The 10,988-nt window shown below is 35.3% G+C and overlaps 1 protein-coding gene across 3 annotated transcripts in view; it reads left to right on the top strand.

The window, feature by feature from the left end:
* Positions 1 to 10,988, top strand: part of Ptpn4 (protein tyrosine phosphatase non-receptor type 4) — a 169,947-nt gene that overhangs the window by 15,886 nt on the left and 143,073 nt on the right. The window lies entirely within an intron of this gene.

Raw genomic sequence — 10,988 nt, 5'->3', positions numbered from 1 at the left:
GTAACTCATTTCAGGGTTTGTGGGTTTTGAGTCTGTGGGTCTTTGTCTCTTGTTTCTCTGTCACTTCCTCTCACAGAGTATTTTAAATGCTATAATATATAAATATGATGAATTGTCAAAGATTAAATAGCAAAAAAAGGAAAAGCCTCTGGTAAATAAATTTGATGCAAAAAGTGGTACAAATTAGTTTCTTATATTTAAAATACAGTTAATGAATATCAAATCTATTTGACAATATTTAGCAGTCAGTAACAGTTGAGTAGAGGATTACACAAAGGACATTTAGAAAATGCTGTTTGTATGTCAGTGAATCTGTGCAGGTTCAGTGCTGTGCATGCAGGTGTCAGGTGATTGAACATGCTTAACATGGGATGCTTTTTTCTTAGACTATATGACTTCTATTCCCCCTTCCCCCATTATTGGGCTTTGAACCTAGAGGCAGTTTACTACTCCCCCCCCCCCCCTTTTTTTTTATTTTCAGAAAAGGTCTTTCTCAGTTGTCCAGCTGGCCTCTCAGACTTAGGGTCCTACTGCCTCAACCTCCTTAGTTGTTGGAATCACAGGAATGTGCCTGGCATGTGGTACACCATTTCTTAAATAAGAAGCTTTTATTTAAGGTGTTGCATAAGAACTACTATATAACTAGGTTTGGTACATGTAAGTCTAAAGAGAAATTTTAGAACAAACTTACAGCATTATTTATTTATTTTCTTCTACAGGATATCAGTTTTATAGCTCATAGTTTTAATAGTGCTGTCCTTAGGGAATCTGGCCCATTCTGTTTTACATTGCCAGGTTTAGTTTAGTGGAGCTCAGTGGTAGAGCACTTGCCTATCACGTGTGAGGTACTGGATTCGATTCTCAGTACCACATAAAATAAACAAAGGCATTTTGTTTATTTATTTTTTAGTTGTAGATTAAACAACTAATAAATAAATAAATAAGGGTAAAGAATTATCAGCTATCCATGTGCTGATGCACATGCCTGTGGCTCAGGAGGCCGGAACGGGAAGATTGCAAGTTCAAGGCCAGCCTCAGCAAAAGTGAGGTGTTCAGCAGCTCACACCCAGTCTCTAAATAAAACACAAAAATAGGGCTGGGGATGTGGCTCAGTGGTTGAGTGCCTCTGAGTTCAATCCCTGGTATCCCCCCCCCCACCACCACAAAAAAAAAGTCAGCTATCCAGAAAACTTTTTGAGTGACTAATTGCTAATTGCTTGATTATTTTGGATAACAATGAATTTATTGTGTATACTTTGTTAAATGTAAAAACATAATTTGAAAGGAATGTTTTCTCTTTCCTCACATCTTTTTATTTTTAAAAACTTCAGACCTGTGGAAAAGTAGCAAGAATCACATATTGAACATCCATATACCCTTTATATAATTTTACTAGTTGCTACTTTGCTTTATCTCTCTGTATATACTTTTAAAATTTCTGTTTGGGAATTGTAGTCATCATGATCATAATAACACTTTATCCAAATGTTTTAGCATGCAAACATGAATCTTCTAGGAAAAAACACATTTTCCCATATAACCACAAAATCACACTCAAGAAGTTTTGCATTGACACATGCTGGTATCTGAAATACAATCCATATCTAAATTTCTCCAGTTGTTCAAGCAACTTCTTTATGCCCTCTCTCCCCCAATCCATGATTGGATTAAGGATTGTACATTACTTTGGTTGTTAGGTCAACTTGGATGTTTTAACCCATAGCTCTTCCCCAGCCTTCTTGTACATCTCCTGCACATACTTAAGATCTAGATTTTTTAAGATCTAGATAAGTTGTTTTGTAGATTGTCCTTCAATTTAGATTTAGACAGCAACAAGCTAAATTAGTTTAGTGACAGATGTTTCATTTAGTTTTCTCATCATTAGATTTGGGTTAAACATTTTGGCAAGAATACTGCATAGATGTTTTGTTCTCAGTGTTTGATATTAGGATGATGTTGAATTTGATCATTTGGTTAAGGTAGGCTTTGATAGGTTTCTCCATTAATAATAATCTGTGGGGTAACACTTTCAGGTTGTGTACCTTGTTTCCCAAATAAACTTTTGCCCAGTGATTTTAGTATTCATTTATGAGTCTTCCCCAAATCAGTTATGGTAATTGTAAAGTAGCAATTTTCTATTTCTCCAATTTCTTCTGTTTCATCACTAGACATTTTTATACAAAGAAGAGTTATTCCTCTCAGTTAAAAAAAAAAAAGTGTAAGTTGGACCTATTAATTCTTGTTTTTAGAGTATCATAATCTATTCTTATTTATTTTGGAACTTAAATTGATTCATGTTTAGCTAGTAGGAGTCCCATTAGACTTATTCTTTGACTTGTCCTCTTTAGAGTTTGAGGGCTTCATTTACTGGCACAGATATTTTACCCTCATCTTATATTTTCCTTGTTCCATCTCTGGGATCAGTAGTTTGTCCTAGAGTCTTAATTCTTCTAGTGGGTAGAATAATATAAGGGATTAGATATGCTTGGTGTTTTGGGAGCTTTTTTCCTTTTAGGTTCAAATAGTGGGCAGAGGTAGAGGTGGCAAGGCTACTTTTAAAAAATGATGGAATCCTGTCATCAAACAATACCTTATCTCCCATGCCATGGGATCTAACTTCTTAATCTCCTCCAGCTAGTGAGGTTCCTGGTAATATTAACATTTTTCATTTATTCATTTATATAATACACACAAAATAGTTTCAGAATGGTTCAAAACTGTTACTGAGGGTGGGGCATGATGGCACTCATCTAATCGGCCCAGGCTGAGGCAGGAGGATCTCATGAGCCAAAGAATAGTTCAAGGCCAGTCTGAGCAAGATAGCCAGATCTTGTCTGTCTGTCTGTCTCTCTTTTTAAATAACTTTTTAAAATTTATGTATGACAGCAGAATGCCTTACAATTCTTATTCCACATATAGAGCACAATTTTTCATATCTCTGGTTGTATGCAAAGTAAATTCACACCAATTCATGTCTTTATTCATGTACTTTGGGTAATAATGTGCAAGAAATGTCCAAAAAAAAAAAAAAAAAGACAACATTGACAACAAACCTACTGAGTAAATTTAAGTTTTTTTGTGTTTTTCTTTTTTTTTTTTTTTTTTTGGTTTATCCTTAAATGTATTCTTCTGTGGATATACAGACAAGAGTAGAGGCAGGCAAATCACTACCTGATTTTGTATGGCCTATGAAATAGCATGCTTTTACATTTTTTTTTTTTAAGAGAGAGAGAGAATTTTTATTTATTTATTTATTTTTTTTTTAGTTTTTTCAGCGGACACAACATCTTTGTTTGTATGTGGTGCTTGAGGATCGAACCCGGGCCGTACACATGCCAGGCGAGCGTGCTACCGCTTGAGCCACATACCCAGCCCCTGCTTTTACATTTTTAAATGAAAAAAAAAAAAAAAATCAAAAGACTATTTTGTGACCAGTGAGAATGATAGGAAATTCAGATTAAGTATTGGTAGAGTTTTGTTGGAGTACGCCATGCTCATTTGTTTATGTTGTTTATGGCTGATTTCAAGCTACAAAGATAGTAGTTGCAACAGAGATTATATGGTTTGTAAAAGCTAATTTTTTTTTTTTTAATCTGGCTCCTTACCAGAAGTTTGTTTATCCTGGTGAAGAATACTGTGCTTACCAATTACTAGGATCAGGGCTGGGGCTGTAGCTTAGTAGCAGAGCACTTGCCTAGAATGTGTGAGGCACTGGGTTTGATCCTCAGCACCACATAAAATAAACAAAGGCATGCTGTCCATCTACAATTACACAATAAACTAAAAACAAAAACAAAACAAACAAACAATTACTAGGATCATTTTCCACTCTGTGTGGTGGTGATATCTATCTGATATATAGTTAGGTTCATTTATTTACTCAGTTCTCAAAGGATGTTTTTTTAAATGTTGGAAATTAGAAATGATTAAATTTTAGAATTGGAAGAGTACTAAGAGATTATGTAATCCTGTACTGCCCCATAGGGTAAACGCTAGTCTAATGTGGCCATTGAAGTTTAACTTAATTTTAAAAATTCTTGGCTGAGGGAATAGCTCAGGTGTATAGTGCTTGCCTATCATGTGTAAGGCCCTGGGTTTATTCTCCAGCACTGAAAAAAATCTTAAGTCATATGAGCCACATTTCAAATGCCTAGTCATGACATGTCTACAATATAAGACAGTATAAACAGTAGGTGAACAAAAGTTCTGTTCTTTTACAGATGAAGAAATGGAGGCTCAGAAAAATGGAGTGATGGTCTCAAGATAGTCAAAGTTAGAAACAGAATTAGAATGCTAAAATTCACTGTGTGTCAGTGGCTTACCAAGTGTTTAGTTACAATGTAACAGCAATTTTCAATGGGAAACAAAGACCTCTGCCTTAGGCTTTGAAAACCCTTTCTTTGCTAAATTCCAGATGAGTGCAGCATAGTAACAGAAATTTTTGTATTTTGAGACCTTAATAATTGACTGAATGGATGCCCTATTTTACTGCTTTGTCCATTCATTTGCATTTGTTCATTTTTGTAATAGGACATTTTTCATTTGGTTATTGACTTAGGAAGCTGTTGGGAGAGGTTGGGGAAAATGGGCCGTGCTAATTAAAAAAATTAAACAACAAAACTCGGATACTGATTCTCAGTAAGCCTGTAATCTTTTTTTCTGTTAATATCACTATCACAAGTTGGGTATAGTGGCACAGACCTGTAATCCCAGCTACTCTGGAGGTTTATGAAGACAGATCCCAAGTTTGAGACCAGCCTCTGGGTGATTTAGCTAGATCCTGCCTCAAAACACTTCACACATATGAGCAGTGAATTATTCTCTCTGTCCTTACTTTAACAACACATTTCAGGATATTTGGCTGTGACTTCTTTTCCCCTTTAAGTTTTCCTGGGAGTAGAGTTGAGTTGGGGAGATTGAGGAAACAATAGAACAAATCATGTGATAAATCAGATTTAAGATTTGCAAATTAGTGGTATCTTTTTTTCAGTAATATCTTTAATTTAATTTTTTTCCATGGATGACTTAAAAAGGACAATAAAAATAATTTTAGCATGGGAAGTAGTAGACATCATTATGACATAGTGGAAACAGCTTTTTTTTTTTTTTTTTTTTTTTGGTGGTGCTGGGGATTAAATCCAGGACCTTGTGCATGCAAGGCAAGCACTCTACCAACTGAGCTATATCCCTAGCCCGGAAACAGGATTCTTTTTGTGAATAAATAGATTTGGATTCAAGTGCTACTCTTTTGCCTGTGTAACCTTAGGCAAGACACTTAATCCTTTTGAGTCAATTAAAATAGTGGATTGTCATAGTTTTGAGTATTGATAAAATGAGAAATGATCCAGTTATTACCGTCTAGCAAACCATGTCAACACTTAATAACATAAACCAATCACCATTTTATTTATTTAGTTATTTATTTATTTTTTATTAGTTGCTCAAGACAATACAATGATATGTCACATTTGATTCAAATGGGGTATGAATTCTCATTTTTCCACGTGTACAGATTGCAGGATCACATTGGTTATATAGCCACGTTTATACATACAGCAATACTAGTGTCTGTTGTATTCTGCTGTCCTTCCTTTGGGCTGGGGATATAGCTCAGTTAGTAGAGTGCTTGCCTTGAATGCGCAAGGCCCTGGGTTCAATCCCCAGCACAACCAAAAAAAAAAAAATCTCACCATTTTATTTTTATAGACTGTGAGTGAGGAATTCAGATGAGGCCCAGGAGCAACGGTTCTTTTCTGCCCCACAGTATCTTCTTGCTCAGCTGGGACTGGCTAGGGATTGGAACACTTAGGGGGCTGGAAAATTGATTTTCAGGATTGCTCATTCCTGTGTCTCATGACTGAAGGATGGGCTCAACTCAAGCTGTCGATATGGTCTCTTTGTATAGCTTGGATTTCTTACAGCCTGTTAGCTGGATTCTGAAAGGATGTATCCTGAGAATGACTTCCAAGAGAGCCAGAAGGAAGTTAAAGGTTTTTCTGATGTCATCCTAAAAGTGGTATACCTTCAGATCTAGACTCTGTTGGTCCTCACAGTCACCTCCCCCTTCAAGAGAGATGACATAAACTTCCTAACTCCTGATGGGAGGAGTGTCTGTGCCATCAAAACCAAAACAAAATTTCTAATGATAGTCTGCATGACTCATTCTTTTCATTTGCTATGCTTTATGATATTGAGTGGTGGAAAGGCATCATTAAGCTTCTTTTGGTAATTTGTTAAAGAAAAAGGACTGTCTAGATGGAGTGGTTCATCTTTGACATTGTAGACATTTTGGATCACATAATTCTTTGTTGTATTGGTTGGGGATGCTGTCTTGTGAATTGTATAATTTTTAATAGCATCAGTGGCCTCTACCTATTAGATGCCAGTAACACACCCTGCCCTACCCTGTTGTGATAAACAAAAATGTCTCAGACATTGTTAAATGTTCCTCAGAGGCCCAAATAATCACTACTCTACGTTATTGTTAATCAAAGTGTGGGCCTGGTGTGTAATCCCAGCTACTTGGAAGGTGGAGGCAGGAGGATCACAAGTTCTAGGCTATCCTGGGCAGCTTAGTGACACCCTGTCTCAAAAAAACAGAGTGGGGATGTAGCTCAGTGACAGAATGACTCTGGATTCAATCCCTAGTACCATTAAAAAAAAAAAAAAAGGTATGGTTCATAAACTATCCACATTAAATATCATTTGTAGGACTTGTTGAAAGTATTACAGAATCTGGAAATGATTCCCAGAAATCTGTGTATTTCAAAATGCCCTCAAGTGATTCTGATACCCACTGACATGAGAAAAACACTGATAAAGGTCATCTTTGGATACTTACGTGAGCAAGGCATGGTGGCGCACACCTATAATTCCAGCAATTTGGGAGTCTAAGGCAGAGCCACTTAGCAAGACCATGTCTCAGAATTTTAAAACAGGACTGGCCATATATAACTCAATGGTAAATTGCCCCTGGGTTCAGTCTCCAGTACCAGGAAAAAATAGGAGCAACAACAGAAAAACTTAAGTGGTTTACAGGCATATGAGTACTTTATTAACTGCTAATATGTTAATCTTAGGTAAAATTAATGGCATAGTAGACTTGTACACTCCGCACATACTTTATTATTTTGGGTTCCACAGATAATTAGTGCAAATTGTAATCCATGTGCATTTTAGGAAGAAATTTTAAATTTTAATTATTTTTCTCAACTTTGTTTTAAAAACTTTCAAACACAAAAAATATATTACAGGGGCTGGGGTTATGGATCAGCAGTAGAGCACTCACCTCACACGTGCAAGGCCATGGGTTTGATCCTCAGCACCACATAAAAATAAATAAATAAATAAATAAAGTTAAAAAAATATAATACATATGGGCTGGGCTGTAGCTCGGTGGCAGAGCGCTTGCCTATCGTGTGTGAGGTACTGGGTTCAAGCCTTAGCACTACATTAAAAAAATGAACAATAAAATAAAGGCATTCTGTTTATTTACAACTACAAAAAAGTTTTTTAAAAAAGATATGATGAACATTTATATATTTGCCACCAAGAATCAGGTGGTGTTAAAATTTTGCCATGTATGCTTCTTGAGTATGTCTTATGAGAAAGAAGAGAAAGTGAGAAATCAGATGTTATCATAAAGTATGGAATCAAAGAGATAGATGTATTCTGTCACATATCAGGACACTTTTACTCAGATTAATTAATGAATTGATTTGTAAACTTTAAAAAATGCTTGCGTAGTACGAGCACCCCACCCCTCTTTTTCTTTTTGTGGTGCTGGAGATCAAATCCAGGGCCTTGAGCATGCTAGACTAGTGCTTTACAACTGAATTATAACCCCCCCCATCCCTAGTAAAACTATCTTTCCTTGCTTATTTCTTAGATACTTTAATACCACTTCAGTCAAATTATGCTTCTCCTTAATGTAATCTGTAACAATGCTCGTCTAAGGATCATCTGTGAATTGGTTGTGAGGAAATAAGTACAGTAATTAAGTATTTAGAAACTTTTTAAACGATTGATAGACTTTGCTTTCTTTATATCTAATAAAAAACTGGGACCAATATTTTGTATATCTTTTACATTTTTATTTTTCTATTTGTAAAAGTACTTACTATATTTACAAAGTACTTACTGATCTTTGTTCTAGTTGCCTGCTGCTAAGTAACAAACTATCTTAAAACCTGGTGGTGTAAAACAATTGGCAGTCATTAATTTTGTTCATGAATCTGTGTTTTGGTCAGGGGTTGGCTAGGAAAACTTGTCTCTTCTCCATGAAGAATCAGCTTGGGCGGCTCAGTTGAAATTGGCTCACTCACGAAACTGGCAAGTTGGTGCTGTCTGTCATCTGTGACTCTTTTTTAAAATAAATAAAAAATATTTATTTTTTAGTTGTAGTTGGACACAAAACCTTTATTTATTTATTTATTTTGTAGTGCTGATGATCAAGCCCAGGGCCTCGCACGTGCTAGTGCTACTGCTGAGCCCCAACCCCCCAACCCCCTCATCTGTGACTCTTAATAGGTCAGAGGTCTTGGGACCTCAGTTCCTTTTCACATGTGGCCTGTGCATCCTCAGAGATTGGTGACTGGGTTCCAGGGATAATCATCCCCAGGCAAATCCAGGTGAAAATTGTATCATCTTTTATGACCTAGACTCCAAAGTCACTGTTATTTCTGCTGTACTCTTACTCTTTGAAGTAGCCAGAAATGATGGCCCAAATTTATGGTAGAAGAGACATAAATTCTACTTCTTGATGTAGTGACAAAAGTCTAGAAATATTGTTGCTGCCATTTATGGAAAATGCAATCTGCCACATGCCGATTGAAAATGGAAAATACTGGGCTGGGGATACAGCTCAGTGGTTGAGTGCTATCTAGCATGTTTGATCCCCAACCCTGCAAAAATTAAAAAAATGACTCTTCAATACAGGTAATTTGAGAGCTGCCACTCACCTAGTCCTAGTTGACATTCTGTTGGGCACTTAAGTGCTAGCTTAACTCTTAAAAATTTAGAGGGTACTTTGATATACTTTAGAAGACACTGTGTGGTGCACTGGTGAAGAGATGCCAAAAGGCTGGTAGAAAACTTCTCATGGTGGCCTGTAGGCTTTAGAATTTTAAGTCTTTTCCTGGGCTGGTGGTAAGCTTTCCTAAAGGAATTGCCAGTTTCTTCCCTGGGCAATCAAACATGGCTGCTAGTGTTCTAGAAACCCATTTAGGAAATTACCCTGACTGAAAGAGAGTTGATACTGATACAAAGCTCAGTTCTAGGTGCTAAGACAGTACATGATTTCTGTCTCTAAGGGGCTTAACAATCTTATAAAGGAAAAATACATTTGACAAGACTTTAATGCTTAAGTATTCATATTAATTAATAGTATTAGTATTTAAGATTTTATTATTCTAATAGTAATACTACTATCAGAAGTAATGTTGTCTGACATTTATGTATCACTTTAAAAAATTCCAAGTTGTTTTTCAAGTTCTTTGTCTTGCCTTAGCTAATACATTAACTATAGTAGGTCCCCAGGCTTAGCATAGTGCTTACAACAAGTGGATGCGTAATAAATATTTGAGGTATAGTAGTATAATTGCAGCCTCTGCTGTCTGGTACACTAGATCTTGCACTTTCTAGCAGTGTGATATTGAGAGGGTATGTCACCTCTGTAAGCCTGTTTTGTCATCTTTAGAAATAAAGTTAGTATCTCTCTATAAACTGTATATAAAAATAGGTTGGGAGCATTGGGTATGTGTTCCTAAGACACTGTATGTGTTTTTAAATTCTAATTTTAAAGCCCAGTATATGTGATAAGTAGAAGAAATTTCTGGTGTTGAAGATTAGTATTAGACATTTTAGGTACTGAAATTTAAAAAGGGGTATGCTGCCCTCTAGGGGTAATGTGCTATTAAATTAATTCTTGAAATTTTTATCCTTTCTCCTGCAATATAAACTTGTTTTTGGAATAAATATGACATATTAAGCAGTATTTAAGTTTATTTTGTCTTAATTTTGACCCTCTCCCATTTCTAGACTTTTACTGATATATGTTCATAAGAAAATTAAGGACCACTTTTTCTCTCAAATTAACTAGTCTTATCTTTCCATCTTAAATTTCACTAGAACTTTTGGAAATCGATACACATTCTGTAAAAGTTAACAAAGGGAGAACTCCATTGATTATGTTTATTTAGAATAGGAGATGAGATCACAAATGATGGAAAGCTAATATCACAAATTCTACTAAAATAAATATAATAACAGCTTCACTAATTAACTTACTGACACAAGTCTGAAAGAACATTTATTAACTATGCAAACATATATCACCTTTTTATATATTAACATTTTAAAATCACTGTTAATTGTAATAAAATGCATACAATGAAATTTACCATCTTAATTTTTAACTGTACAGTTTCCTGATGTTAGAAACATTCATTTGGTTATGGAACCATCACTAGCATCCTTCTCTGAAATTCTCTTTATGTCTAAAGAAAAACTTTATTTCCTGTTCTGTTTCTGCTTTTGACTACACTAGATACCTCATATAAGTGGAAACACAGTGTTTGTCATTTTGTGATTGTTATATTTTATTGAGCATAACTGTCAAGATTAGTCTGATTTGCAGATTTTTCTTCCTTTTTAAGACCAAATAATATTCCATTTTGCTTTTACATTCAATGAACTCTTGGTTTGTTTCCATCTTTTGACTGTTATGAATAGTACTGCTATGAATGTGGGTGTACAAACATCTTTTGAGACCTGGCTTTTAATTCATTTGTGTATATATTTAAAAGAAGAACAGCCAAATCATCTAATAATTCTATTTTTAATTTTTTGAGAAATCATCATACTGTTTTCCATAGTGGCTGCACCATTTAAATGTCTACCTATGAGTTTTTCATATATGCTCTTCATTATGTTAAGATAATATCTTCTATTCCTAGCTTACTGAGTTGTTTTCTCATGACAGGGTATTG

This window comes from Marmota monax, unplaced genomic scaffold, assembly GCF_021218885.2.
Source record: "Marmota monax isolate L192 unplaced genomic scaffold, Marmota_monax_Labrador192_F-V1.1 WCK01_AAM20220418_F8-fsc00121, whole genome shotgun sequence".
In the NCBI taxonomy this organism is placed as follows: Eukaryota; Metazoa; Chordata; class Mammalia; order Rodentia; family Sciuridae; genus Marmota; species Marmota monax.
Note: the sequence above shows the minus strand (reverse complement) of the source record. Positions and strands in the feature narration are given on the sequence as shown.